The sequence below is a fragment of the Diceros bicornis genome, chromosome 16 (assembly GCF_020826845.1).
Source record: "Diceros bicornis minor isolate mBicDic1 chromosome 16, mDicBic1.mat.cur, whole genome shotgun sequence".
Classification (NCBI taxonomy): domain Eukaryota; kingdom Metazoa; phylum Chordata; class Mammalia; order Perissodactyla; family Rhinocerotidae; genus Diceros; species Diceros bicornis.
Window position 1 is genome coordinate 16554982 of NC_080755.1, and position 5950 is coordinate 16560931.

The 5950-nt window shown below is 44.0% G+C and overlaps 1 pseudogene; it reads right to left on the reverse strand.

Annotated features, from left to right (window-relative positions):
- Positions 1-1229: 1229 nt before the first annotated feature.
- Positions 1230-2372, reverse strand: LOC131415131 (actin, cytoplasmic 2-like; annotated as a pseudogene).
- Positions 2373-5950: the final 3578 nt, after the last annotated feature.

Below are 5950 nucleotides of genomic sequence, written 5' to 3' on the forward strand. Positions count from 1 at the left end.
CTATAATAAACAAAAAACAAGAATGTCAAAGCAGAGGCCTAAGGGTGGTCACCTCTATAAAAAGCCACAATGCCTTGCTCAGTTCCCAGATCTGGGCCATTTTCAGATCTGAAACCCAATGACTGAGGAGGTAGCTGAGTCTCTAGAAGGAAGGACCAGCAACAACATGGCAGGTGTATAGTGTGATGATTCTACCCGTTCTTCCCCAAAGAGACTTAACAGCCACTTACCTGAGTGATTGCACACTGTGGAAAGTGGATTAACCAGACAATTTTAAGACTACTTGATACAAGATCTGACTTGACATTGAAAAAGAGCATCACCACGGCCCATCTATTAGAGTGGGGCCTATGAGGACTAAGTAATTTCGTGAAGTCCTGGCCAAGATCTGGCTCATAGTATACCCATTGGGTCTGTGGACCCACCCAAAGGTCATTTCCTCAACCTCCAAGTAGATAATTGAAATTGATATACTTGGGATTTGGAGTATACCCCACGTTGGGTCCCTGGTATATATAAGAAGAGCTATTATAGTGAGGAAAGCCACATGGAAACTACTGAAACTGCCTGCCTGGCCAAGATAGTAAATAAAAATAACATCATAAACAAGGGCACAATGACATGTTGCTGGCACCTAATGTTCTCACCTGACAGTGGAAGACCAAAATTTGTTGTCATCTCTTAAAGAATTGAGAATTGTGTACAAAAACTTTGCATAAATTAAAAGTATCAATAAATTTACAGATGTAAATGCAAACCGTTTTCCAATTCCAAGCAAGTAATAACCCATGGTATTCTCGCGGGAAAACATCAGGTAAGAAAGGATACTTGGTCTGAAGGCTTGGACTTTCCCAAGGCTGCTAGACTAACAAGACAGAAATGACAACTGGTTCAAGAACTCTTGCCAGCCTCTAGAGAAATCCTGTACTAGTCAGCTCTTACACATTAATACCCTGCACAGATCAAGAAATCGATGGTCTCATAGATTCTCACCAAGCCAGGAAGTGACCAAACCTTGTATTCTAAGGGTTTCAATCAAAGATATAGTCAGAGTATTAAACATATACCAAGGGAACAGTTAACTTGAACACAACATCAAAGTCAGCAACAAGTTCTACAATCCAGTGCTAATATCAGATACAAGCTTCAAGGACAAATTTCCTTTCAAAGGGTATTCCAGTTTCAAAGGGTATTCCCAGCAGGAGGTGGGGCAAATGTATACTTCTGAATTAACTCCAGCAGCAAATACTATGCACCTGCTCGCAGTCCATTTACAAGCATTCGCAGTGGACAACGGAGGAGCCCGACTCTTCTCACTCTTGCTTGCTGATCCGTAACTGCTGGAAGGTGGACAGCGAGGCTAGCATGGAGGCTTGGATCCACACTGAGTACTTGCATTCAGGAAGAGCGATGATCTTGATTTTCATGTTGCTGCGGCCCAGGGCCATGATATTCTTCCGCATCCTGTCCGTGATGCGGTATACAGTGGTCTCACCAGACGGCACCAGGTTGGCAGACAGGTCTTCTCCGACGTCAACATCACACTTCATGATGGAGTTGAAGGTGGTCTCGTGGATGTCACAGGACTCCATATCCAGGAAGGAGGGCTGGAGGAGCACCTCTGGACACCAGAACCACTTGTTGCTGATGGTGATCACCTGACCATCAGGCAGCTCATAGCTCTTCTCCAGGGAGGAAGTGGACGCAGCGGGAAGGATCTTCTCCTCCAAGTTCAGGGCGATGTAGCAGAGCTTCCCCTTGATGTTGTGCACGATAGTGGTGGTGGTGAAGCTGTAGCCATGCTCTATGAGGATTTTCATGAGATAGTCAGGTCCCAGCCAGCCAGGTCCCGACTCAGGATGGCGTGGGGCAGGGCATAGCCCTGGTAGATGGGCACTATGTGGGTGGCCCCATCCCTAGGGTCCATGACAATACCAGTGGTGGAGACAGAGACATACAGGGACAGCACGGCCTGGATGGCCACATACATGGCCCGGGTGTTGAAGGTCTCAAACGTGATCTGAGTCGTCTTCTCTCTTTTGGCCTTGAGGTTCAGGAAGGCCTCAGTCAGCAGGTCCGGGTGCTCCTCGGGGACCACATGCAGCTCATTGTAGAAGGTGTGGTGCCAGATCTTCCCCATGTCATCCGAGTTGGTGATGATGCCTGCTCCATGGGGTACTTCAGGATCTGGATGCTACACGTGCTCCGGGCCTTGTCACCCACATACTTGTCCTGCCCCATGCCTGCCATGATACCTTGGTGTCGGGGCACCCGACGATGGATGAGAACATGGCTAGGGGACATCATCCCCAGAAAAGCTGGCTCTGTGCGTGCCAGAGCCATTGTGGATGAGCAGCAATTTCTTCTTCCATCGCTATCGGTGAATTGGCTGGAGGAGGTGGAGCGTACGTAGCTGGCTGTGGCCAGTGACTTTACAAGTTTTTGTATGTTGTTTTCATTGTCTACAGTTTCAGTTAGTGGTTTCTCTTCATTCAAAGAATTGTTTAAAATAGTTTTAAATTTCCACATGGAAGGAGTTTTGTCCTCCTAACTTTTATGAATTTCTAGTTATATGGCGTTGCGATCAGAGAATGCTATCTTTACTATTTACTGTTTGTACTTTGCTGAGGTTTTTCTTTGTGGCCTAATAGTTTTTGTGAGTGTTCATGGGCAATTGAAAGGAAAGTATGTTCTCTTTTTAGGACATATAATTTGATATGTTATCAATCAGATCTACCTTATCAATTATACTACTAATGTTTCCATAATTTACATATTTTTTAGTTATTTGATCTTGCATAGACTGAGAAACAGAAAGGTTAAGTAATTTTACCAAGTTCTCAATAGTAAATCATAAAATTCTTTAGTAAATGGCAAAACTGAATTTAGGCAGACTAACTTCAGAACCTCAACTCTTAACCATTGTACCATGCAGACTTTCATGAGTATTGATTCGATTTTTCTCTGTGTGGTATCACTTGGGTGTCAAACCATTCAGTAGGAGGAAGAGAGATCTCCCAGGGGAACAACTTGAAATCAATCAAAAGGATTATGAGGACACAGGAGTTTGCGAAGCAATTTAGCAAGGTATCCAGGAAGTCAGGTAATTCTCCAAAGAGCTGAGTAATTGTGCAAAATGTAACATGACTAGAGCAAAAGGAACTGTAAACTACATGGAACGTGGGTCAATGAAGTTGCCAAGGGTGTGGCGTACTTAGCAAGGGTGCCATGTGGTGGGCAGGTGAGATGCAGGTAAGTTTGGGATGGTCAATGGCTAATATCAAGCAACTGAGTGAGCGGGGAACAAGCTCCACCAACAATCGGTAAGAGGTTGTGTATGATAGTGGAGTAGTTTATCCCATGCAGACCTTCCAACCTCTGACTGGGGAGGAAGATATCAGTTCCGAAGCAGGAGACTCCACCCACCAGACAATTGCAGAGTTAAGATACAAATGAGGAAGGCCCCTGAGCTGTTTGCCCATGAAAGGGAGGTGACGGTTCCATTGTGGTAGAGGGTGGGGTAATGAGTAAGCTCTCCACTGGCAGGTCTTCCAGCTAACTAAGAAAGGAGAAAGATGTCTCTGCTGAAGAAGCTAGTCTGTTCACTAGCAGAAATGAGTCCATGTTAGGAAAGTCTTTGGGCATTATGTCTAAAACAGGATACAAACAGAGCAGTGTCGTTACAGGGAAAAATTACTCCCTGCTTATCTTTTGGCCTCAGAAGTAGAAAGAGTGTCTGATCTCTACAAATCAGAGAATAAGTTAGTTGTCCAGGCCCTGAAGAGAAGGCCCTTAGGTAGTATGCCCACAAGGATGGAGAATTCAAAGCTCCACCAATATGCTGCGAGAGAAATGGAAAGGTTGTAAAACAGATTCTCTAGGTACCTGACAACTTTGAAGTAGGGAAGATGAGATTAGATCTGATTGAGAGACTTGGTTTTCTAGGCACCAAGAGGGTCAAGGTCCAAGTTATTTGGACGCTGGAGAAGGAGTTCCAGATCTGCTCTCATACCTGCACCCTCATGCCTCACATCCTGGAAGAGGAAGATGGAGAGGTGAAACAGCTGGTTATTTGAAATTGTCTGTTCTCGGGCAAACAAGGAAAGAGGTAGAATTGAATCAGGCCAGAAATGCAGTTGGCAGTGGAGAAGGAGGAAAGGCTGAATTGGCTCTGACACATCCAGCAGGAAACCTCTGGTGGAAGGTAGTGGTCAAGTAGTAGGTACAATCCTAAATCACCCTGTAGTGGATGCTCTCAATCTGTAGATGAAGAGAAGGTGAGTAAGCGGGGAATTTAGAACTGAGAACAGCATATCCTGGTGTCTTTCCTTAAGGAAACCTCTGTCCTGAGGCAAAGAAAGGGAATTTAGGGAGTTCCATCAAGAAAGTGGGAAAAACGTGGCTTCCAGGGGAAGGGAGAATAAGGAGACTCCAATTCTATGGAGCAGTCCCTCTGAGCATTGAAGAAGCCACCCAGAGCCAACAAAGTCCAGTTAAAGCCCATCAGCTGAAGAAAAGGCCACCAGGCCATACCTATAGAAAAAAGTTGGGTTTATGGAACTTGCTGCAGTGAGGAAGAACTGGCCGTGGGATGTCTCAGTCAGACAGAGTGGGGTTTGAGTTTGTGCCGGTTGTTTCTAAGAAAGGATGGATTGTTAGTCATTTTTGCAACTGCAATATAGCCTTAATTACGTTTGCTTAGAAACTTTGTTTTGTTGGCCTGTGTCTTGTTGAAAAGATTGTTTATCACAGTCTGACTGCTAGCAGAGTTGCTTTGCTCTTTCTCAGGCCCTAATTAGAATTCAGGCTCCTAGTTGGGGAAAGTAATTTGGTTGACTAAAAGGATATGGAAAAGCCTCAGTAGAGTTGTGGCTCTAGAGGAGCACTCCAGGAAAAATTCAACTAAAACGGAGGAAAATGGAGAATATGGCTTGTGTGGAACTAACAGGCTGCTCAGCAGTTGTTGAAATACCTGAGATGAATCTTACCTCGGATACCCAGAAGCTGTTTCCTGCACTTCTGTGGATGCTCTGTTCTGTGAGAAGACTTAGGCACATGGAGAGAGAACAACAAAATTACACTGAGTATAAGATACCATGTACTTCCTCTTCCTGTTGTGGTTAGCTTTGAGCTAGAACACCTTGAGGAATTTGGCTTTGAGTTGCAAGCAGTTTTTCTCTTAGGCTAGCAAAATTAGAGACAATACACTATTTAGTATAAACTTCCCTTTGTTCTGAAAAAGCAACTGGGTTGGACAGATTTAATTTTGTAAGGCAAAAATGTTCTCTAAAATGGAAAGTGTTGAGATACTGTGAATCTAAAAATCTAAAATGTTCATGGGACCCTGTAAAGTATCGTGTGTGTGTGTGTCTGTGTGTGTGTCTGTGTGTGTACTTGTGACTCTGCTCGACTTCTTTCTTCTTTTTCGAGAAGCCTTTTTTTAGGTTTAGATCACAGGAACAGGAGGAGGGACACACCCAACAGCTGTAGAAGCAGGAAACATCCACTATAAAACTGAAAAACAAAACATGAAAATTGAGAGTATTTGTGCGTATTTTGTTCCAACTAACTTTCTTGAAAAAGTCCACATTTCGTCTATGTATGATTAGGAATGGCGATGCTTGGTTCCCTTTGTGCAATGTATTCAGCGTGATTTAGGCAGTTTTATCTCTGTAAACTTATTGTTTCCTTTGGAGAGATCTTTTCTAGATCACATTTCAGAAGTATTAAGAGCTAAGTCCCATAGGACAGCAGGGAGGCAATTATAGGAGTGATGTACACCTCAAGCTGGAGGAGAGTCTGAAGAGGAACCGGCCTGGGCTTGGCAAAGGTCAGCTTGAATCGAACTATTGATGGGAGTATTTAGAACTAAAAAATATAGACTTTGAGGAATGTGAAAAGTACAAGCTGTCCCTGTTTTTCATAATTGATATGGTTATGTAAAAGTGAA